The sequence below is a fragment of the Carica papaya genome, chromosome 2 (assembly GCF_054855325.1).
Source record: "Carica papaya isolate Zhongbai chromosome 2, ASM5485532v1, whole genome shotgun sequence".
Classification (NCBI taxonomy): domain Eukaryota; kingdom Viridiplantae; phylum Streptophyta; class Magnoliopsida; order Brassicales; family Caricaceae; genus Carica; species Carica papaya.
The window spans coordinates 16,330,134-16,355,920 of NC_142310.1; the positions used below are offsets into that span (position 1 = coordinate 16,330,134).

General features: G+C 38.0%; 1 long non-coding RNA gene across 1 annotated transcript; it reads left to right on the top strand.

The window, feature by feature from the left end:
• The first annotated feature begins 245 nt into the window (after nucleotides 1–245).
• On the top strand, nucleotides 246–25,316 carry LOC148268810 (uncharacterized). Its single transcript, XR_015816723.1, has 3 exons — nucleotides 246–721; nucleotides 828–941; nucleotides 25,092–25,316. It is a non-coding gene; the product is annotated as an uncharacterized LOC148268810 (long non-coding RNA).
• The last annotated feature ends 471 nt before the right edge of the window (nucleotides 25,317–25,787 follow it).

A 25,787-nucleotide genomic window follows, 5' to 3' on the forward strand; every position in this document is an offset into this window, starting at 1 on the left:
AATCATTCTCCTGATGAGGCCACTTGGGAACTAGAAGACGAGATGTGGGAGAAACATTCTAGGATTTTCTGAATTTTTGAATTTGAAGGACTAAATGTTTATAAGAGGGAGAGGATATAACACCCCTGAACCTATCTGGATTATTTTATTCGAATTTCCATTCTTTTTAAAATTTTTGTGATTTTCTATGTGTTTTTAAATATCAAATTTATTCAGATATATATATATTTGTATGAGAAAATAAATTGAAACAAAATATTAAAAAAAAAAAGAATTGAAAATGGAAAAAGAAAACACTTGCGGGCAACCTGCAAGGCTGCCTCACAGGCATGCATGCCTCGTGGGCAAAAATATCCCACCCACGCAATAGGCTAGCGCACGTGTGTAGGGGGGACTAGTGTCAGATAGGATTGTAAGTAGTCTATCCTGACACTTGGTAGCTGGGCAGAAGCTACCCATTAAATCGGTTAGCCACAAGGCCAATCAACAGCTTAGGGGAGCTTGCTTGTGATCCAACGGATTACACACATTCCCCATGGCCTTTAAAGGCTGAATGATCTTGCCCTTTTCTCATTTCCTTCTTATTCCTTTGTCTTTTTCACTCGATAGAGAGAGAGAGAGTGAGAGAGAAAGAGATAGAAAAGAAAACTCGAGAGGCCATCATGCTCCGTCCTTCCTCATCGTGCAAAAATGATTGTGTATTGATTCTCACAATCACATGGTGAGTTTCCTTCTCTTTTTTTTTTCTAGTTCTGTTCTTCCTTTTGGAGTGTGAAGCCATTCACCCAAGTCTTATTCTTCTTTTCCTCTGCTTCCATCATTTGTAGATTTCTTCTGCAGCCCCATAAAGCTTTTATAACACAGTTGTTGCAGCGAGCTCTTTTCTTTTGACCACCCTATGTAATCTTCTTTTTCTTGAACCCATGGACTCTAAACCAAAGGTAAGGGACTTATACTTTTCTGCATGCTTCAATTATCTATTTTTATGATTTTAAAATTATAGAAAGATTGAAAGTGTGTTTGCATGTTGATTTTTGAAGTACATGTTATTTTATTTGATGATTTCTTTTATTTTGATGAAAATGAATAGTGAAAATGAAAATGCATGATGATTGTGCACATTTGATATTACTTATGAGTGAAAATATAGGGAAACACATGAGGGAAATGTTAAAAATGAATTCAGTTTGGTGAAGGCACAGCCGTGCCTAGGTGTGTTCGTGCTGGTGTGCGCATAGGGGTGCATGTATGTACTGCACGCGTGCATAGGACTGCTAGGCATGCCAGCATGCCAAGAGGCTAGTGTGCGAGTAGCCGTGCTGCCTGACCGAGTGCACTCAGGAAGGGCTTGTCCCAATAGGCCAAACTACAGGGATAGCTTGCCAATGGCATGTTGTGTGTGTAGCATATCATGTAGCTGGGCCTGCTTTGCACACCCGAGTGTGGGGCATGCCAATTGGGCCTAGGCTTGGGCCTGGGCTTGGGCCTTTGGTCTCTCCTGCGAGGTTATGATTGAGAAGGTTCTTTTTAATTGGACCTCAACCCAAAGGAAAACTTGATGGCACAATTTGGTTTAAGGACCCTAACCGACTGAATTTTAAAAAGAAAAAAAAAGGGTTGGGCCCTTAATGGGTCGAGTGGGTTTTAAGGACTCTAACGGGTTCGAGTCTAGTTCGGGTTGGGTCCTTATGCACTGGATTTGCTTAATAGACCTTAACCGATCTAGGTAAGTTTAATAGGCTCTTGACTGGGCTTAGTCAATGGATCCCTTTCGGGTCTGGGTTTCAGTCAATCGGTTCCTCAAACCCAGTTCAGTTTAGGAGCCCTTGTCAGGGCAAGATGGTTTGAAGGATCCCCTTCAGGTCCACTCTGGTCTAGTGGGCCTTCACTAGGCCAAGTTTCTCTAAAAGGCCCTTATTAGGTCTAGGTTTGAGTAACAAGGTATACAGAGTCCATATTGGTTTAAAGTCTGTGCCATTAGTAAATGGGAAAAAATAGAAAGTCTAAGGCTAAGTCTAAATTGTTTTGAATCTATTAGTGAATTAAAATTAAACTGTTATTCTATGCTCTATTTGAAAACAAAAAGAAATGATTGAAATCCATTAATTGTTATCACTGAAGGGTTTATGATATGATTGATACCGACTATTAGTCAACCACTCCTTGTGAATGGCACTAGCATTCCCTTTGACGAAAGCAGATCGTGACTGATTGTAGGGGGCACAGTGGCACCGTAATGCCATGGTAATAGAATATTGATCGATAGATTGTACTGAATTGGACTGCTTTTTCATTCATAGTGGTAGACAAGGATCCCTTCTATCCTCAGTTGATATAGACCCTAATAGTTTTGCATAAATATCTATAAAAACTATAACTGAAATAAACGATTGATCTGATATGTTTAAGATTATTGTTTGTGTGTATTGCTTATTTAATATTCTGATCCTTGAATCCTTATATTTCTCACTATTTCGTCATCATGTCTTTGAGTTGGGTATGTATTTCAAAATGATCTTCGTAATAACATCAAATGGTTTTTCGAAGTCTCTAAATTAACAACATCTAATGATCTCCGAAGGTAAGGTTAGTGGATGAAACGAAATTGGATAGTTTTTAATTAAAAATGCAACTCCTAAAATTTTGATAGCGTGATCTAAATACTGTCTCCCTTACTGAGTTTCATGGAACTCACCTATAATCCATTCCTCCCAGACGATGTCGAAGTTGAGGAATTGCCACTTAAGCTACCCCTCAAAACTTATTTGGACCCATTTGTGGACCAGTAAATGAAGAGTGCTTCTTATTTTGTTGTACTCTGATAGAATCTTTTTTGTATTTTTTAGAATTAGCTGAACATTATTTTATAAAGTTTATAGCTAATTCATTTACCTTAGTGATGTACATCTGGTATTTGTAAGGAATGATTTACTTCCACTGATGTATATATAATTTCTTGCACTCGTATCTTTTTTGTTATTGGACACCGATGCCGTATTGGGTACCAAGATGTCATAATTTTACATTCTAATACAAAATACAAAAGTTGTACACTGAGGCATTAGGTTATCTACACGTATATACAAATAAAAAAAGATAACCTACACAAAATATGCTAGCCTCTAAAGCATTTAAACAAAATATACAAGTCTGTTTCCACACCTAATCCTCCTGGAAGGAATCTAAGCAAGGGTACTCAACAACTCATCAAAATCTGCATCTGTGGGGAGTTGGATTTGGGTGAGTTCCAATACTTAGTAAGACAGGCAATATTAAAGGCATACAAACATGCTTTGAAAGTAGTTCCTTAAGGCAGAGTTAAGTAAAACAGTGATAAATTAATTAACAATAAACAATCACTACCATGCTATTCAATTTGCACGATAGTCATTCAATTTTCAATGATGCTTAATACAGTATTCAATGCGTTTACATAATTGACACACCTAAGACTAGACACATCTTCTGACTCATTTTTAATACCAAATTATTATCTTTCTTTTAGTTTCACTATTTACAATCCTATGCATATCGCCACTAATATTATTTCCATGGAGGGCACAGGTTACCAACTAGCTAAGGGTGGAAGTGTAATAAATAAAGAACAAAAAAGGGTGTAAATAAATACACATAATTCACTCAGTACTCTTCGTACGCCATCCCACAAATTTTACTCCGGTCACTATCATTCATGTCATTAAACTCTAGGACCATGAATAACAATCAGTTTAAAGTCTGCATACCACTGAACCTGGTCCCAAACTAGAACCCAATATCACCCTCAAAGTCTAGTGGCTCCCCTGTTAACCTCAATATCCCTATAAGAAAATCATTAAATCGGATTTAATTAACTGGACATTGTGTTATTTCTATTTTAGACTCTTTAAATATTTCCTTTTTTAAATTTTATGTTATCCTATATTAATTACTATAATTTAATTATTGTTTATTTATTTAGATTTTTAATTAGCTTATTTATTTCACTTAATTGTTATTAGAGTTAATTACATTGTTTTAATTATCTTTGTGTTAATTTTATTCTTGTTTTGTTTTTAATTTATTTTAATCTAGTTTAAGTATTATTTAAATTTTATTTTCTTATTATATTACATAAATCTTGCCCCATCTTCTTTTCATTTTAAACTTAATCTTTCAACATTCACAATTTCCATACCAATTAAGCATTTTCCAATTTTCCCAATTTATTACATTTTATTATTATTTCCCAAATGACCCATCTTTCCAAAGTCCAGCCCAAGGAAAATAAAGTCCCCATGCTAGGCCCATTGCCTAGTGGGGTTTCAGGAAGGCCCCTCAACATGATTTCATGCATGTTGGGCTTGCACGACCCATTGGCCTGTTGCACAGGGCAACTGGCCCAAAGGAAATAGGTATGGCACATTGTCATATTCCCATTTTTAGCATTCACATATGCCTGGATCATCTCTGCACTTTTTAACTTGGCATTTGCATTTCTGCACCATGACAGAGATGTCCCAGGCCATTTTGGGTGCCTGAAAAAATGTCTCTTCCACGAACCAACACTGTAGAAAAGTGCTGCACAATCACAGGGCACTTTGGTGCCTGACATTATGAACAGAAGCAGATAAGCTTCTATTTTTCGTCCCTTTCTCCCTAGTTTTGCCAATAATTAGTCATCATTTAATATGTACTAAATCGCGAGGGAGGCCATTAGCGATATAAGCCATAAAGTGAAAGAGGAAGAATGAGTATGCTTACGAGTGGAGGAGGAGAAGGTGTCGTATGTAGTTCTGCTCGTATAGACAAAGGCGTGGGCATGCGCAGGCACATTGTGCAACATGCGCACTACCCTACGAGCACGCTGTGCCGCCTGCAGGGGGTGCCAATTGTGAGTGCGATGCTACTCGCAGGGCCTAAAGGATATGTGTGTGGCTTTGCCATGACTCCCAAAAGCTAAATCAGTGAGGTCTACTTGATATGGGCATAAGGAGAGGAAGGTAACGAGGCAGATGGCCTTTATGCATGATGGAGATGTTTGCTACCGGGGGTGTGAGCGAGTGATGTGTGGGCAGCCTGTGGTGGTGCTCACAGGTACTAAGAGCCGAATCTGTGGGATCCATGGGCGCCTGATGATTGTGGCATTCTGTTCTCGCGTAGGGCAGTTATGTGGAGGTTTGGGATGCTTGGTCGGCGTTGGGTTACACGACTTGTCCACAAGTTAGCATGCGATCGAAACTTCAAAGACTATAACCCGTGCCTCCTTCTAGTGCCACATAGGTAAGTTAATGTGATAATTGACACTCTAGCAGAAGAAGGGTCGTCTCAGGGAGACCATGATGAATTGGGACAAATAGGAAGTAAAATTCAAATAGCCCCCAGATTGATTACTCGAAATCAGGCCAAAAAATTTTAGAATATTTTCAATCTTTTGGTTTAAGAATGGATGAATAACGAGCTCACCATCGAAGCCTGAGAAAAACCCCATAAGAAGTAGTCCAGATCGGGAAAATAAGAGATAACACGTGCCGCACACGTGACGTGCTTCTAGCACGAGTGGGAAAAACTGCCCACACATGCGGGAGCCTCACCTATGTGAGGAAGCATGTGAGGTGTATAGACTCGTACACCCGCGAATGTTGGCATGTGCGCGGCAGTGCACATGCTTGCTACCGGGGGTCGCATGCACTGCAACCCGATCACATGCGACCCATATCAAGGAAGGAGATCTGTGCGGCCAAATTGGCTTAGCCAGAGAACCAGCAACCTAGCCTGTACAACCCACAGTCAGAGCCATGCTTTTACAGCCAGCTCGTGTGGTTTCTTCTTCTTAGTCTTTTTTGGACTCCAAAATCCCACTTTTCCTATTTCTACAAGGTGTCCATGTTTCCCCAATTTTTCCGTGTGCATAGTATGCTAAATTGAAGGTGGAATTCTACTCAAAGTTGAAGAGAAGATATCTTTGAAGAATTAGGAAAATGAGACTATTATTTAATATTATGTTACTAATATTTAAATGTAAACCTTATCCATAAGATTATTTAATTAATTAAATTAGAATAAGGATAAGGAATTTATTATTTAATTAATTAGGTATTTGTTTTTTAATTAAATTAGAAATTAGAATATGGAGAGGAATCCTAAATCCTATTCCTTGTAGAAGTAGTAATTAAGAGCATGTATAAAGGCCTTAGTTCAAGCATTGTAATCATATACTTTAAGAATTAATAAAAATCAAAGCTTTGAGATTTTGGCTAAATTAGCCAGTGTTAATTTTCTTTCTCTTCAAGTTCTTCCAAGTTAGGTGAGCTTGTCGAAGTCTTAGTTGAGCCAAGGAGTTGGGATTGACTTATTGGGTGAGCCGTGACATCTTTCCTTATTTTAGTTTTCCAAGTTTTTTTTATTACTTTCTTAATTTTTAGGATTGTAATTTCAATTAAAGAAAAGGATTTTAAATAGGTTATTTGAGTTTTGATATTGCATATTATTGGATTGAGATTCCGAGAGTCAAAATGATCATTCCGATACCTTCTCATACCTTCTCGCGTCAGGTAAGAGTTAAGGCTCCTAGTGAACCTATTTATGTTAATTGCTTTAACTTTCTTGTGAATTAATTAACAATTCAAATTAAATTTGTTTTGTTAATTCGTATTGCATCCTGCTTGAATTCATATCTATCGGTCTAATTCAAGTGATTCGTGTTTATTGCAAAAAAATTATAAATTTAAAAATACAAAAATATCCCAATTACCCACCCTAAGGCAATTGACACGTTATTGCATATTGCATTCAAAAGCAAAGTAACCGCCTAGTAAGTGAGATTGAAAAACCTTTATAGATTCAAAGGTAGAGTATCTCACCCAATAGATGCATGTGAAAACTTTTGGTTTTCATTCATTTTGCATCATTCATTTGCATAAAGCAAAAAGGAAGATTAACTCACCCATTATGAGAGAAAACCTTTTATACTTCACTATTAATTGATTATTTTGTATTCTGGAGTTTTGGCTTAAATGTTGCATAAAGAAACTCAACCATTTGTAGAGCGTAGCTGGTATTAGGTAGTATAATTAGGATACACCTTCCGGTTATATCCATCAAGAGTAATTGGATCACTATGCGGTAGAGTCTAATTGGTTTTTTTGTGATCTACGTTTTCATTATTTCATTGTGCTTTTGTTCCATTACATATCTAGGTGACTAATCGTTTCCAGCTGCTTAGCATATAAACAAGAGCACATTCTTTCTTCTTCTATGTGCTTATTCGAGCTTATGTAAAATTAGATTCCTTTAGAATTCTTTATGTGTTAAAAAAGACTAATGTGCAGATCTGATCTAGAGTGAATTCAATTCCAAATGTTCAACTCGACAGAGGAAGCTAGAGTTTGAGAGATTGTGAGGTAAACAAGAGCAAAGGTGAAGAGAGTATATTTGCTTTCACTAACCTTTCCTTGCAGGTGCTTCATTATGTCTCAAGAAATTAATACCCTTGTTATCCAGAGGGCTCTCAACTTACTAGTCAAGAGCGAAGACCATGAACAATGAAAAAACATATTCCACACTCGTTTCCTAGTCAACAATAAAGTGTGTAGTATGATCATCGATGGAGGAAGCTACACTAACGCAGCGAAAACCTTGTTGATGGATAGATTGGGGTTGACATGCACAAGCCATCCCAAGCCCAACTGATTACAATGGTTGAATGAATGTGGTGAGGTAAAGGTAACCAAACAAGTCATGGTACCTTTCTCTATTGATAAGCATAAAGATGAGGTATGTTGTGATGTTGTACCTATGCATGCCAACCATGTAATTCTAGAATGACTTTGGTAGTTTGATAGGTAAGTCCAACACCAAGGCCGCACCAACAGTTATTCATTGCGGAATAATGGCCTTACCCATGTTCTTACACCTTTGTCACCTCAAGAGGTACATGAGGACCAACTAAAAATTAAAAGGGCTTATGAGGAATGCTCAGAAAAAGAAAAAGAGAGAAAAAATTCCCAAGAAAGAGGTAAACGGGCCACAATAAAAGAATGTGAGAGAAGGAAAAAAAAAGAGTCTCTATGTAAAGGAGAGAGAGGTAAGGCGAGCAATGTGTGAGAAAAAGAGCCTGATTGTACTACAGTACAAAAAAACTTATTTGAATTTATCTAACCTTAATCAATCTTTTCCTAATGGAATTTTCTCTCTTTTATAGGAATTCGAAGATATCTTTTTAGAGGAAATATCAGACGACCTTCCCCCTATCCGAGGGATCGAGCATTAAATTGATTTTTTCCCTAGAGCTACTATCCCTAACTGACCCTCCTATAGGAGTAACCCTAAAGCAACTAAGGAGCTCCAACAGCAGTTGGAAGAGTTGATGGGAAAGGGAAATGTTAGGGAAAGCCTAAGCTCTTGTGTTGTTCCTATTTTACTAGTACCCAAAAAAGATAGTTCCTAGGAGATGTGTCGATTGTAAAGCCGTTAACAAAAATATGATAAAGTATAGGCACCCTATTCCCATATTAGATGTCATGTTAGATGAACTTATGGAGCCACCATCTTCGCCAAAATGAATCTTAAAAGTGGGTATCACCAAATCCAAATGAACCCTAGAGACGAATGAAAAATGTCCTTTAAAACTAAATACAGCTTGTATGAGTGGTTAGTAATGCGCTTTGGCCTTTCCGATGCCCCTAACACCTTTATGAGGCTTATGAACCACGTTCTACATCCATTCCTTCAAAATTTTGTAATGGTGTATTTTGATGATATCTTGATCTATAGCAAAAATTTAGATGGCAACCTCTAGCATATTTTTTCTATCCTCGAGGTTCGTAGGAAGGAATGACTATATGCTAGTGTTAAGAAGTGCACCTTTTGTAGTGACAAGTTGATCATTTTAGGTTTCGTGGTGAGTGCTCAAGCATTGAGGTAGATGAGGAAAAAGTAAAAGCCATTATGGAGTGGCCTACGTTGACAAACGCAAGCAAAGTTAGAAGCTTCCATGACTAACCAGCTTCTACAGTAGGTTTGTAAAGGATTTTAGCTCCATTGCGACGCCCTTAAATGAGTTGTAAAAAAGGATGTCAAATTCGTATGGACTGAAAAATAGGAGATCGCTTTTATTATGTTAAAGGAAAAGTTCTATTATGTCCCTATTCTAGTTTTACCTAATTTTAATAAAATTTTTGAGCTTAAATGTGATGCTTTAGGAGTAGGCATAGGAGCAATACTGATGCAGGAAGGGTGCTAGGTGGCCTATTTAGTGAAAAGCTTAGCGGTGCACCCTTAAATTACTCAACCTATGACAAAGAGTTGTACGCCTTAGTAAGGTCCTTAGAAGTGTGGCAACACTACCTGTTTCTAAAGGAATTTGTGAGTCATACCGATCACAAGTCCCTTAAACACCTAAAGGGATAAGGTAAACTCAGCCGTAGACACAATAAGTGGGTAGAGTTTATAGAGTCATTCCCCTATGTGATTAAGTATAAACAAAAAAAGGATAACATTGACGCCGATGCATTATCTCAACAGTATGCCTTAATGTCCACCCTAAGTTTTAAGTTCTTAGGTTTTGAACATTTCAAAAAGATGTATGCCAATGATAAAGGCTTTTCTATTATTTACCATGCATGTGAACACTATGTATTCCAAAACTACCACAGGAGCAATGGGTTCCTTCTTAAGGAATATGTATACCCAACTATTCAGTTAGAAATTTGTTAGTGCATGAAGTGCATCATGGGGAACTCATGGGACACTTTGGGGTAGCTAAAACCCTAAATGTCTTAAACGAATACTTCTATTGGCCTAATATAAAAAGAGATGTCAAACGCATCTATAGCCAATGTATTGCATGCAGACAAGCTAAGTCTAGGGTATTAACTCATGGTATTTAGACACCTTTACTTGTACCTACGACACCTTAGGTAGATATTTATATGGATTTTATGTTAGGATTGCCTAGGACCGGGAAGGGTAATAACAATATATTCATTGTAGTGGACTGGTTTAGTAAAACGACCTATTTCATTGCTTGTCATAAGACCGATGATGTGACTAGAACCGCAAACCTACTCTTTAAGGATGTCGTGAGACTTCATGGCATACTTAAAATGATAGTAAGTGATAGGGATGTCAAGTTTCTTAATCACTTATGGCGAGTACTTTGGGGTAAGTTAGGAATGAATTTATTATTCTCAACTACATATCACCCACAGGTTGATGGTCAATGGAAGTAGTTAACAGAACCTTAGGGTCCTTATTAAAAGCCATAGTTGGTCAAAATTTAAAAACTTGGGAGGATTGTTTACCCATGGTGAAATTTGCCTATAACCATTGTATCCACACCACTAGGTTCTCACCTTTTGAGATAGCTTATGACTTTAACCCATCCACCTTGCTAGACCATACACCCATACCTGTGAAGGATCTCAAAAATACCAATGGGCGACGGAGAGCTGAACTTATTAAGACCATACATGAAAAGGGTACGACAAGACATATAAAAATAAAATGACTCCTATGCCCACAATGCTAATAAAAGGGTTAGGGCCTCCTTCAAAGTGGGGTGGGTTGAGTTTTTTAAACTCTATTATGTTGTAAGAGATAGATCTCTCAATTGGACGGTAGTCAGGGGCAGGAAGGTGTTGGCAATGATTTAGTTGGTTTTGGCCCACAGCTGCGGTTAGACCTTAGATGGTTAGGAAGAGTTCAGTAAACTCGGCCTTGGTTGGATGATCTTGGGCTGGTACGCTCTACAGAGGGTCTTTCTCGCATTATTTCTACAAAAAAAAGGAAGACGCGAGTTGGTGGTCTAATTTTTGAAAGATGACATAGTTCCTAAGTATCTTAAAAGGGTTTTCTAACTATAGCCTCAGTGGTAAGGGATTGTTCTGCATAACTGCTCTAATATAATTTGTGACATCCCAAATACAAATTAAAGCATAAGGGTGCTAGATACAGAAAGAGATTACAAGTGCATAATAGATGAACGTATGCAGCGGAATAAATAATTACATTCCCTTACAAAATAATAATAGAGTTCCATACATCATTAAGACAGACACAAAATTAATTACAAGCCTTTACAAAAGATGGACTCATCAGAGTGTGAGACAATTATGCACTCATAAAAGATCATGGATCCACGGAATCTTTAAAGGCTTCAAAGGGTAGGTCAACGATCGGTTCCTCACAATCTTCCTCATCTGGGGGGGGGGGGGGGGAGGGGTAGAAAGGGTGAGTTCTATATACTTAAAAGGAAATAGTATTTAAATAACATCATAAGATTTCAAAGGTAATTAAAAGTACCATAATTTCTTATCATCAAGAGTCATATTAAGGTTCTTTATTAATTATGAAAATGATTTAATTTGATAAAGAACATGTCAAGTCAAAGTCATATCATGTCAATTATATAAATCATGCCGATAATAGAGAAAATCAAACAAATCATGATATGCACTATTTTTATTTTATTTTTCGTGTAAAGTCGTTCTAACTTCCATCTACTGATGGCAATACAGATTTTCAACTACCCATGTGGAATGATCAATTCATTTCATTTGTATAAGCAATTTGTGGCTTGCCAAACCAACAATACATTTACAGCTTGTAAGACCATGACACGATCTATGACCACGACTGTGCCAACCACAGTGGTCCTACATGTTAACTCCACAACTGTACTTCACCAAAGGTGACCCCTACAATCATATTGTGTCATCACTCTCGTCAAAGGGTATGCCATCATCCACAGGGAGCGGTTCTCTCACGTCTTTTTAGACCAAATGGGGGGAGAAATAAAAACCTCTCAGAGATAAAAAGCCTAACGAATACTTTATGAATCATGTATGCCAATACCAATATATATTTCTCATGTCTATACATCATTTCATGTTTAATCGCTTTACCACCATATAAAAGATCACATATCAATATTTATCTCAAACATTAAATCATTTAAATTAAACATGTAAGAAATCAATTTACATATGTTTATAAAACAGATAATTAATATAAATTATTTCATTTAAGCATATAATTAAATCATGCAACTATTTAGTTTAAACTTGTTAATTTTAATCTAGAAAAACTCCTTAGGATGTTTAAAAGTAAATACTAAATTTCTTACCAAAATCTTGATATTTTCAACACATTTTCTTCCTATTCTCCTCTCTTTCTCTCTCTAGATCACTCTCTATCTCTCTCTAAAATACTTCGGTGGATGAAAGAATAAAATGAAAGTGATGAGGAAATGGTGAAGTGAGGGTCTTAATTTATAGAACATAGGGACCGTTAGATTTGCACCAAATGGCAAAATCTGGTTAAAAGAAAGAAAGTCAATGTGAAAAGATGAGATGTGACAACCGACGGATGTGACTGATGGATGGATGACACAATGTGACAGAAGCGTGAAAACTGGAGGTACGCCACTCAAACGATGGTGACATTTGCCCAAGCAACAGCGGCGAATCGTCGCCCAACCAGCAACACATGACACCCAAGGTGGGGGGCACACTACCTGAGGCAACACACGCTACCCCAGCCTACCGCGTGCGCAGGCCTACTGCGTGGATGGTGCGAGCACATGGCGTGAGGAGCCACGCACTTGTCCGATCATGCACACAGGACACGAAAAGCTGTGCGTTTGTCTGTGCGCAATGGGACGCACACGCATAGGGCACGAGAAGCCACGTGTTCGTCTGTGTGTGATGGGACGTGTGCATAGACCGCACCTCGCACCCCGCACAGATGGGATGTGTGTAGAGTGTGCACGTCCTGTGCTGACTGTGCGCATGCACACGTGTGAGGTGCACAGAGCCCGTGTAGGCGGGATCCCTCCCATGGGCGTTCCCACGAGCTGTCTGCCTTTTTTCTTATGTTTTTCTCTGAAATATTTTTATTTAATTTTTAAAAATACTACGAGAAAAATAAAATAAATAATTTCATTAATTATTTAACCAATTAAAATACGAAATATGAAATTCATCTAAAAATTCAAAATACGAATATTAAGGTGTTTAAATAGCCTTATAGCCCAAATAAATAGGAGTTCATATTATAAATTAAGCATGAAGGTTTTTTAGGGTGTTACATGTTCCTTTTGCTGTGTTGGGCTATCTCTGCATCCTCGATGGTGGGTTTTTGTGAGTGGGGTGGTTATGATTCAGGCTATTCGGTGGTGTGGCTTTGTCCAGCTTGGAGGGCATCTGGCGCTCTTTATGGGAATTAGGAATGTCAATAATGGGACTAACTTGTGCATGGTCGCTCGTTGTGGAGCTGTTCATAGCATGAGGTGGTTTCGGCTGCGCAGGCTGAACTGGCAAAGCCACTGCACTTTGTGCTATTCTTTTTGCTACTTTTCGTGCAGCTCATTCGACATCCTTTATGACTTGGCAGGGAGTGAAGTAGGGTCGGGAGTCATAAGTCTTGCGGGTAGATCTCTTTTGCCTCATGGTTCTAGTGTTGGCGATTGCTGGTTGTTAGGAATCAGGATGTGGGGTTGAAGGTCAAGGAGGATGTAGAGAGGTTAGGATAAGGTTTGGTGGTTTTTGAAATTTAAAAAGGGCTCCAGGTGTCGTGCACCTAGGCCAAGCGTAAATGGAAGGGTTGGATGTTTTTTTTTTTGCTTAGGCAAGGCTTAAGTGATTGAGAACAGGCAATAGGTGTGGCTTACCCTAGGGCAAGACTTGGGTAGGACATTTTCTAGAAAATAAGCTTTGGGGAAGGTTAATGTAAGTTGACTGGCTTTTGTCCCTGCCCCCCCCCCCACTAGGCCAACACGTAAGCTTTGGGCAAGGCTTATGCAAGATTTTGACTGAGGTCTTAAATATCCATTATCCTAAGGTAAGGTTAACATGGTCCGCTTGGGTCAAAGCACCTAAGTGACCGAAATACAAGCCTTGGGCAAGGCTTAATTTGTGACTGCCAAACTACTGCTCAAGCATGGCTGTTTGATTAACCCCTCAAGCAAGGGTCAACATATTCGCGCTAGCCTTGGGCAAGGGTAATTCTCTTCCTCGCAATATCAGTAGGGGTTCACATGATCATTTTTCAAGAGCTTAGTAACCTCAAGTAGGTCTTTGAATGGCTTGTAGCAAGGGAGAAAAACATAAGTTAAAATGTCATTAACAATCGATAAAAATGAACAATAAAAGAAAGAAGAAGAAAGCAAATAGAAGGAACGAAGAAACTAAATGGGTTACCTCCCATTAAGTGCCCTTGTTTATCGTCTTAGGCTGGACATAGCCTATGAGTTGTCAGTCATTATCTACAAAATTCCCAATGATTTGTTCTTCAACTTTATGCTTAGTAAATCCCTCATAAAACGGTTTGAGTCAGTGCTCGTTTATTTTAAAATATCTTGTGTGTGTCTAGACTCTGGATTTCAATAGCTCCGTGAGGGTAGATGGTAGTGATAATAATAGGTCTTAGCCACCTGGAACGCAGTTTGCCTAGAAACAGTTTCAAATGGGAGTCATACAGCAGAACCTTATATAATCTATAGAAACTTATTTCCTTGAAATCATCTAATCGTGAAAAGTCTTTGTCTTTTCCTTGTAGATGCTCACATATTTATAAGCTTCCATTCTTATCTCTTCCAGTTCCTGTAGTTATAACTTCCTCCATCTTTGTATTGCAACTCTTGATTCCCTAATACGCGTTGTGTTCCAAGTCTATAAGGAGGTGGCAAGCCTTACCGAAGGCTAGTCGATATGGCAACATTCTAATGGGAGTCTTATAGGCTATTTTGTTAGCCCATAGAGCATCCTCTAGCCGTAAATTCCAGCTTTTTTTAGTTTAGATTGATTGTCTTCTTGAAAATGGATTTCACTTATTTGTTAGAAATTTTTATTTATCCACTGGTTTGGAGATGATAAGTAATGGAAGTACAGTGAGTAACATGATATCTTTTGAGGAGTGTCGCAATAACTTAGTTATAGAAATACGTGCCTCTATTATTAATCATTCCATGAGGTAATCCGAATAATACAAAGATATGGGATTTAATGAACTTGACAATGGTTTCTACATCATCTCTTTGGGTTGCTTTAGCTTCCACCCATTTCGGGATGTAGTCTTCAACTAACAAGATGTATGATTTCCTAAAAGTAGAGAGGAAGGGCCCTATGAAGTCAATTCCCCATACATAAAAAATTTCACAAAAAAGAATGGGTGTTAAAGACATTTAGTCCCTGCAGTTTATAGTCCCCATCTTCTGGTAATTTTCACAGGCTTTGCAGTAAATGCATGCATCTTGAAACAAAAAAGGCCAAAACAGACCACATTCTAACACTTTTCAGGCTATGTGATTGAGACCAAAATGTCCTCTGCAAGTGTGTGAATGGCAAAAACTCAAGATGGAGGGATTTTCACTTTCGGGACACATTGTTGGATGATCTGGTTCGCACAGTGCTTCAACAAATGCAGATCATCTCACACATATTACTTGGCTTCTCTTCTTATTTTGTCTTTCTGCGACCTGAATAGTTCGTCTGGAAGTGTACCTGTGACTAAGAAATTGACAATATCTACATACTAAAGTGTGATTTGTTGTGCTGAAAAGAGGTGCTCATTTGGGAATTCATCTTTCAACGGCACAGACTCTTCACCCGTGGTAGACGACTGAGATGATCAGTGACCAAGTTTTGCATGCATCTTTTCTCCCTTAAAGCAGTAGAATCCATCAGATAAGTCTTGATTTGGTATCTTTCTTCTTCAATAGGTATTTTAATATCCTGTGACAAGAAAACACAATAACCTTAGTTCCCAACAAATAGGAACAAATTTTTTCTAGTGTAAACACAACGGCTAGTTGTGTGATCGTAGGAGGGCATTTTAGTTACCCGGTAAGTAACCATTAGAATTCGGCCCAACCCAAAGATAAAGATAGGAAAAAGCGTGGACCAAGGAAGTAGAGTCAAGATTCAACGATAAGGAGGCCCAATCCTATGAATCCCAAGGATCCAATTCGTGCAAGCTTAGATCGAGTAAGATGGATCGTCAATGCCATCAAGACTAGGAAGCCTTATGGGTTGCCAAGACAACCAGCCTAAGGAAGCATGAAAGATGATGGGTTGTGGGCCTTTGAATTGATCTTAGAAGACGAAAATGGCATGTTTGAGGCCGCAGATAGAGGGGAGGCACTCACAGGCAGGCGACTCAAGTCCCCCGACTTGCTCCACAGCCCACTAGGTCCAACCTGCGAGCTAATAGGCTGCACGCCCATAGAGAACGTGCGGCCCTTGTCGCACATCCCTACAGGTGGGATGGGGACCTATCGAGGCTACCCGAGGATCGGTCCTCATCCCAAGACCAAACCTAACGGGTCCACACCCGAAGAAAAAGAAGCTGCTGGGACGATCACATGGCCTAGCAAGCTAAACACGACAACGGGTCCTGCAATAATCATCGGCCCAGTCGAGGATAGAGTCGGGTAGACCGCGGAGTTGTAAAGCCTGATGGCCGCACGCACGGGGGCCTATCCCAAGCGGCACGCACACGTGCGGGCTTCCCTAGCTTGCACAGGTAAAGTGTGTGATGTGTGTGGGAGAAGGGAAGTGCTGACAAGCTTTTTGGACTTCTTTCACCACATGCTTCATGTGATTTCTAATCCCAAATTCAACAAATTCACACGGTAATTGTTCCTTAGTATTTAATATATTTAAATTTTAAGTTTATCCAAGGATTAATTATATAATATTTTAACCTTAAAGTTATCCTAAGTTATTATTTTATTTTATAATTTTAATTCTTAAAGCCTTATCCTATTATTATTTTAACGTAAATTCTATTTTAGGATTATTTAATTAATTTTTTTTGTATTTAGATGTGATAGAATAAATATTTTATTATGTAATTATCCTAGAATTAGATAGAACTTTTATCTATAATATTATTTTATTAATTTTTTCAAGAGTTTGTAATCATCTAGATTGCTCTAGGAAAGGCTATAAATAGGTCTTTGCCCCGAGGTTGTAAACCGACAAATTATATTCAATTTGAGAGAAATTCTTGAAATCTTAGGTTTTTCTTCTATTAGCATTTTTGCTAATTTAGCTTCTTCAAGTTCTTCGAGGAGCAGGAGTCTTCAGAAGTCTTGTTGAGCCAAGGAGCAGGGATCAACTTATCGATAAGTTCGTGGCGTTTTTCCTTTCCTTGTTTTATTTTTCTTAGTCTTTGTATTCCTTTTACGATTGTAGATTCAATTAGAAGGAGGAGTTTTTCTAGGCAGTTAAGTTTCGATATTATATAACGTTGAGTGGGTTATAAGACTTGATTCGATCCTCCCCATACCCTCCTGCATAAGCTAATAGCTCTTTTTTCAGTGGTGTAGTAATTCACTTAAGCAGTATATAAAGTTCTAAAAGCATAATAGATGACATGTGGATCTTTCCCCATTCAATGTCTGAGAACTGCACACACAGCTTGGTTACTGGCGTCACACATGATCTCAAACAGTATGTTTCAATCCAGTGGTTGCATGATAGGTGTTGTGATAAACTTTTCTTTCAATATGTCAAATGCATTTCTATAGGGTTCATCAAACTCAAAATTGGCTTTCTTCTGTAGTAGTTTACATAAAGGTTGGGTGATCTTTGAAAAGCCTTGCATGAATCACCTATAGAAACTAGTATGCCCAAGGAAAGAATGAATTTCCCGCACAATTTTGTGATAGGGCAGGGACTTAATCAAAACGACATTCACATTTTCCACATCTATACCTTTCAAAGACGTTATGTGACCCAAGATCAGTCCTTGATCAACCATGAAATGACACTTCTCATAATTCAGGACGAGGTTGGTTTTAAGGCACCATTTTAGCACTTTAGTGAGGTTGTCTTGGCATTCATCGAATGAATCCCCGTAGGCTATAAAATTGTCCATGAAAACCTCAATAATTTGCTCCACAAAATTATAAAAAATGCTGATCATGTACCTCTAAAAAGTGTTTGGGGCGTTGCAGAGTCCGAAAGACATCCTTTTGTAGGTAAAGGTGCCAAAAAGGCAGGTGAAGGTGATCTTCTTTTAGTCTTCTAGAGTAATAATAATCTAATAGAACCTTGAATACCCATTTAGGAAGTAATAGTATGTTCTTCTAAAATGCCTCTCTAAGATTTGATCAATGAACAAGAGAGAAAATGGTCTTTCTGGTAGAAGCGTTGAGCTTGTAGTAGTCAATACAGACCCTCCATCCATTTTGTTTCTTGGCTGATACTTTCTCACCATCTTGGTTTTTGATTACCATTATTCCAGTCTTTTTTGGCATTATTTGTACTGGACTCACCCATTTACTGTCTGAGATTAGGTAAATCACTCTAGTGTCCACTACTTCAAGATAGTTTTCTTCACCATATCATCATAGGTGGATTCAAACGCCTCTGTGCTTGTCTACCAAGTTTGCTATCTTTCTCTAACAATATCTTGTGCATACATGTTGAGGGTGATATCCCTTTGATGTCGATAATTGTCCATCCCATTGCTTCTTTGTACTCGTGGAGTACTTAGATCTATTTTTTCTCTTCTATCTTACTCATCTTATTAGAAGTTGGGAAGTGTTTCCTCTTCTCCTAAGAAGACATACTTTATGTGTGCTGACACCGACTTCAGTTCTAACTTAGGGGTCTATAAAACAGAAGGCAAAATCTTGGTTTGAGGAATAGGAAGATCAAATTATGGAATATTACCTTTGAGTCATTTTGATGAATTCAGTTTAAACATAGGCTTCTGTAGCTTTCCATCAGCCATATAGTCTTTTTCCAAGTCCTCCAAATTGTTCGAGTGTAATGCATTCATGAGCATTGTATGCGTTTCGTCTCTAAAACATAAATTAAAATGCATCTACTGTAAAGAATCTAATATGTCGACACTGTATACACAGGACAGGTCAGTAGGATATTTTATGGCATCATAGATGTTGAACTTGACCACTTCCCCGTCGAACTCAATGGTGAGGGTACTGTCTTGCACATCAATTTTGTTTTTGGTAGTGCTGAGAAACGGCCTCCCTAATAGAAGGTTAGATGAGTTTGGGGACTTGTCATCCTCCATGTCTAGCACATAAATTGGCTGAAAAGATGAGATTGTCTACTTGCACCAATACATCTTCCAGCATTCCCTCAGGGTAAGCAATGGATTTGTCAGTTAATTAAATAATAACTCCTGCTTTTTTCAATTGTCCAACCTTCAGTTGGGAATCAATGGACAATGGCATCATGTTGATTGAAGCTCCAAGATTGCACATGGCCATTCTTATGCCTAAAGTGCCAATTTTACACAAAATGGAAAACATGCCCTTGTCCTTGCATTTTGGATTCAACTTCCTTTATATGATAGCCGACACATTCTCCCACATATTGACTCTTTCATTACAGCTCAGCTTTTTTGTGTGTGCATAATTCTTTCAAGAATTTAGAGTAACGAGGTATTTGCTTGATTGTATCAAGAAGGGGAAGATTCACATCTACTTTATAGAAAATTGCAAGGATCTCTCGGTCACCATTTTCTTTCTTTGCCTTGTGAACCTCTTTGGGAATGATGGCTTCACTGTGAATGGCTCAGATTGCCCATAATCTCACGCTGCATTGTGATTATCTTCTTTATAAGCTGGGTTGGGAACCTTGGCCAAGGATCCTGATTCAGGCTCCCTTCGTGAGCCTTGCTCAAGGCTTGGCCGATGAGGGATGCCTTGTAGCTCTTTGCCACTCCTCAGTATGACTGCGTTCATGTTAGACCTTGCATTCACTTAGGTCTGAGAAGGTAGTTTCCCTTGAGACTCCAATATGCTAATAGATGTTACAAGTTGGCTCATTTAAGTCTCCAAATTTAGGATACTGGCCCTTATTTTGGATACTGGCCCTTATTTCTAGTTAAAATTGTTGTGTGTTAGTTGCATATGATTTCACTATTTCTTCGAGGGACATATCTTTCTTAGGCATAGTTGCTTATTGCTAGGAAGGTGGTCGAGTCTGGTATGGTTGAAAATTATGTTGCCTCGCCCCATATATGAAATTGTGGTGGTCTCTCCATCCAAGGTTGTATATATTTAAGTAGGGATCATATCTCCATTTTGTTGCTAATTCTAGAATCCTCCTATACACTAACATGTTACGTATTATCTTCTTAAAGTGTTGGACACATATCCGTTGTGTGTCCTATATGTGCGTATATCCCACATACTCTCGTACGTGGTCTATTTTCTGCAACCATGTTATGTATTAGATGTGTTAGCTTAGAAATTCGAGATCCAAGAATAGAGATACGTACCTCATTCACTCTTCTTGGAGTGTCCCATGAGGCTCTGAATTGCTGCGAAATTGCTGCCATGATCGATATTAACTCTCTCGTTTCTCGGGGATGCTTGTTCACTATTACTCTTTCTGTAACACTCCGCTCACCATAGTGCTAAATTGTATTAGAAACCCTATTTATTCAGGCCTTAAGGCCACACTAAACTCATTTAATTTTATTTCGCAACTTTATATCATAATTCGTAAATTTTATTGATTTTATTATTTTATTTTATTTTTGATTTTATTTAATTTTATCTAATTTTGTTTTGATTTATTATTTTATTATTATATTTTTCAAAATAAATGATTTTCAGGAGAAAACGAAAAAAGAGGGAAAATCCTGGGGGAAAAACCCTGCAGGAGAGGGATTGCTTGCGCGGGCACCGCACGCTTTGTGTGCACGATAGGCGCAGGATGTGCGCACAATGCGCACGTCCCATCCATGCGAGGCGCAACGCCAGACCTACGTGCCCGCCTTGTTGCATGTAGGCAAGCCTGTCAGCGCGCGGACAGGGCTAGCGCCACACATTGTGGGTGCACCAACCACATTGTAGGCTTACGGGAAATGGCTTACGCACAGTGCCCCAGCGCACCGAAGGCCCTACGCATGGGAGGGTAGCTCGGCGCCTGCAGACTAGGCCTGCAGTGCATGCCAGGCGAGTAAGGCACACTGCTGCATTAGGCAGTGTGGCGCCGCCCAAGGTGGGCGGCGTGCTGCCGCTTGGGGTGTGTCGTCACTGGTGGACGAAGATTCTCCTCCATTTTTTATGCTACGTTAAATCAAACATCTTCTCATTTCTACACTCTCTCTTCATCGAATTTGCCATGGCACAAATTTGACGGCCCCCATTTTCTATAAATAGGGGCCCTTCCTCCCATTTTCTCACCATTTCAATTCTTCCACCTTTCAAGAGTTTAGAGAGAGAGAAAGTGATCGACAGAGAGAAGGAGATGAGGAGAAGAAAAATGGTGTAGGAAAAACTATCGAGGTTTCGATAAGAAATTTAGTATTTCTTTAAACGTCTTAAGGAGTATTTCTAAAAAAATTACAATAATGAATTTATGATTTTATGTAATTTACAGGTTTTATGTTTAGTATTTTTTAATAAGTGAATTGTTCCTGATTTCAAACATGCTATGTGATTTGTAGGCACTTGATGATTTGCATGTAAATAAAATAATATGAAACTGGTAAGGTTATCTGGAAAATAAAAATGAAAATATAAAAAAAGAAAAGTAGAATGAAACCTGAAAGGTCCGAAGTATGTATCTGTATTGACATGCATAATATCTCAAGTGTCTCGTTAGGCTTTTTATCTCTAAGGGGTATCTGTTTCCCCCTTCCCCATCTGGTCTGGAAAGATGTGAGAGAACCACTCCCTATGAATGACGGGGTATCCTTTTACGAGAGTGGTGATACGGCCATGGTCATAGATCATACCATTATTTGGCTAGTCGAAAATGTGCCTGAGAAAATTGTCGCTATCTGTATCTAATCTATTCATTCCATATGGGGTAGTCGAAAATCTATGTTTTGGCAAGTTGAAAATGTGCCTGAGAAAATTGTCGCTATCTGTATCTAATATAGTCATTCCACATGGGTAGTCAGAAATCTGTATCTGCCCTCAGAGATGGAAGTCGGAACCACTTCACGAAGTATGACACGAAAATCTGAGCATTTCATGATTTATTTGATTTTTTCTATTGTCATGTATGCTATTTGTTTTTTATTATTGTGACTATTACATGATGTTTCCTTACTAAATAAATTGTTTTCATAAGGTAGGATAAGACTCTAACAAGATATAATGGTAAGTGTTTATGATATAATTATTCACCTTTTAAACTTTACGATGTTATCTAAGTATTGTTTTCCTTGCTAAGCATATGAAACTCACTCTTTCCATGCCCTCCCTAGATAAGGAAGATAATGAGGGACTGTCAACTGACCTACCCATTGAAGTTTATGAGGATCTCGTGAATCTGCAAACCTTGAGTGCATGATTGTTTCTACACTTTGATAAGTTCAATAGCATAATGATAGAAGTGGCCTTTTTTGTATTTTGACATCTGTATTTTGTAGCCACTTTTGGCCTCAGTTATATGTGTATTTGGAACTCATATATTTTATATGGAATTTGTATTAATTTGCTCCACTACATATAATTTTTATCATGCACTCGTAATTTGTTTCTGTATCTGATACCCACATGCCTTAATTAGCATATGGGATGTCACACCTTCACTAGCTGCATCCAACATTCTTCTTTCTGTAAGGATTAGTCCTTTATAGAAATAATCGATCAATGATTGTTCGGATATGTAGTGTTGTTGGTAGCTAGTGCATAATCTTTTGAACCTTTCCCAGCAGTTATGGAGGCTTTTGGTGTCCTTTTATTTAATGTTGCAGATTTCTCTTCTTATCCCGATAGCTCTGGAGGCAGGGAAGAATTTGTTTAGGAATGACGTGACCATCTCTCCCCAAGTTGTGATAAAACTAGGCGCTAGGTAAAATAATCAATCTTTTTATTCGTTCTTTCCCATTCATCCACCAAGCCTTTAGCTACCAAGTTATTGTCTATTCTCCTAGCAAGCTCAGCATCCACACCATATGATCTCACCCCTCCATGTTGCACATAGTTTGGCATAATCTTGACAAACTCTTTCCTTCTGTAGCTAATACCGGCAGCTCCACTAACAAGACTACTAAACCTAGCAGCTCCTGCTGGTGTTTCATTTTCGTAGAGCCCGATGATTATACGACCAGCAGGTTCTCCATCAATCGATATGTCAAGGAATGCTTTCTTGGTAGGTACCTTGTTAGTGCACATAGGAACAGAAGTACTCCTAGTCTCTTACTTGCTTTTATCTACAGGTAAATTTTCTTCTACCTTTGCATTGAATTTGTTCAATGATTCAAGGGCTTGAGCAGCAACCTATAGAAGCAATGAAGATTTACTTGAAATTGTGATCTCTCGACGTGATAACTTACATGCGTCCGGAGAGAGTGAGATGTGGTTGTGTTTTCAAGCTATGGAGGCAGCAGTGGTGGCAACGGGCATGTCGGGTGGTGAAGTTGTGGTGAAGATTGAAGGATTTTGGGGTTTGATAACATCATTACGGAAGAGTTTTCTTCTTGGTTGTGCTTGTGTGATTCATTACTCTTTTTGGGACAGCGTCCCTTTATTTGTTTGGGGTAGGAATTCTTTTGTGTCTCAACTTTTCTGCTGGGATTTTGTGGATAAGGTAAGCACAAAAATAATATGGTAGCCATTGCTTGCGATTATCTAGGTCCAGATTCTTGGGCCATCTTCTGATTTCTTATATAAAAAAAGGCCCTAATACTGAAATTAAAATTTTTTCTTTTTTAATGGCAAGATTAATATTGGACCAAGTTTGTGTTCAGATAAAATTCTATATACAAATATAACAATCCATTTGATAGAAATTAGAATGTGTTGGTATGATTCCTTGAACAATTTTATGAGTTCATTTTGATAATTCTTGTAACAGAATTTGTATATTTTTTAGTTAAATAAATATGACTTTTTAAGAAGATTTTACACGAATTATTAATTTGTTTCAAAGAGAGCTGAAGACACTTTTCAGACTCCCTTTAGAATTTTATTTTTCAAGTATCAAAGATTAAGTAAAAGTTAATAAGTTTAGGCAATTAAAATATAAATTTGTTGAATTTTTGGTGATTAAAATAATGTATATATCTCATAGTTAATAGAATTAATTCTTAATAAAAAATTAAATATTGGAAATTTGTATGAAGTTTGAAATTATAATTAAATTAGAAAGAACAGTAAGAAAGGAAAACAGTTTAAAGAGAGAGAGAGAGAGATAGTAGATTAGTGAGAAAAAAAGAGAAAGAAAGGAAAATGGTGAAGAAATCATCGAGGTTTTGATAAGGAATCTAGTATTATTTTTGATGTCTTAAGAAGTATTTTTAGATAAACGAATTTAATATGAATGTTATTTTGCCTTTTTTGTATGCCTCTGTGTTCAGATGAGTCGAATTCTTCTGGTTTTAAAGCATGCTACGTGAATTACAGACACTTGATGAATTTACATGTAATAAATATAATATGTAATGGTAAAAGTAAAAGCATAAAAGAAAAGAAAAAAAAAGAAAAAAATGGAATGAAGCCTGCATAGTCTGAAGTTTATCTGTATTGACATGCATATTATATCAAGTGTCTCGTTAGGCTTTTTATCTCTGAGGTGTTTCTGTTCTCCTTCCCCTTCGGGGTATCTATTTTCCCATCCCCTATCTGACCTGAAAAGACGTAAGAGAACCGCTCCCAGTGGATGATGGTGTGCCCTTTAACGAGAGTGGTATCGCACTATCTGTAGGGGTCACTCATGGTTAAGTAATGTCGTGACTATAGATATCTGTTAGGACCACTATGGTTTGTACGGTCGTGGTCATAAATCGTACCATGGTTTTGCCAGCAAGAAGTGGGACTGAGAAAATTGACATATCTGTATCTGATCTTGTCATTCCACTTGCGTAGTTGAAAATCTATATCTACCCTAAAAGATGGAAGTTTGTACTGACTTCGTGAAGCATGACACGAAAAATTTGTGCATTTCATGATTTATTTGATTTTTTCTATTATCTAGGATGATGTATATTTGATTTTTTGTGCTAATGTATCATTTTCCTAACAAATAAGTGGTTTTCATAATGGTGATATAGGTAAATGAGGAGTTAAACGGTAAGATAAAATAATAAACTTTTGAAATCTTACGATTTTAATTTAATACTGTTTTCCTTACTAAGCATATGGAACTCACTTTTTCCATGCCCCCCCGCAGATGAGGAAGAAAATGAGGAACCACAAGTAGACCTATCCTTGAAAGTCTATGAGGATCCCGTGGATCCACAAGTCTGAGTGCATGACTGTTCCCGCACTCTGATGAATCCAATAACATAGTGAAAGAAGTGGCCCTTATGTTTTGTATTTGGTAGCACTTCTAGTCTAAGTTTATGTATGTATTTGGAACATTATATATATTTGTAAGGGATTTGTTATGGTTTGATTCTGCTGCATAAATTTTATCATGCACTCGTTATTTTGAATTTGTATTTGACATCCATGTGCCTTAACTAACACTTGGGATCTCACAGATTGTATCATAGTAGAATTTCGTAGAACAAATCCCTAGCACTGAGGGCTAGGGTAGATGAACCTTTTAGAGTACCTAGAGAAGAAAGATATCTTTTTTTTTTAAAGAATAAAACTCCAACTCGTGTCTTCCTTCCTTTTGTAGGAATTACGTGGGGAAAACCATCCGTAGAGCGTATTGAACGACCTGAAGCCCTTGATCATCCGACGAGGGCTAAATTTGTAAAACTTTTTCGAGTCATCCAAGGATTAACTACAGCCGTAGGATAGAACTTGGCAAACCCTTGTCCACCACTTACCCCTGAATTTCAAAACACAGATTGGTCTATCTCCCACAATATAATGGAGTTTAAGAAACTTACCCCCCACACATAGAAGGTGGTCC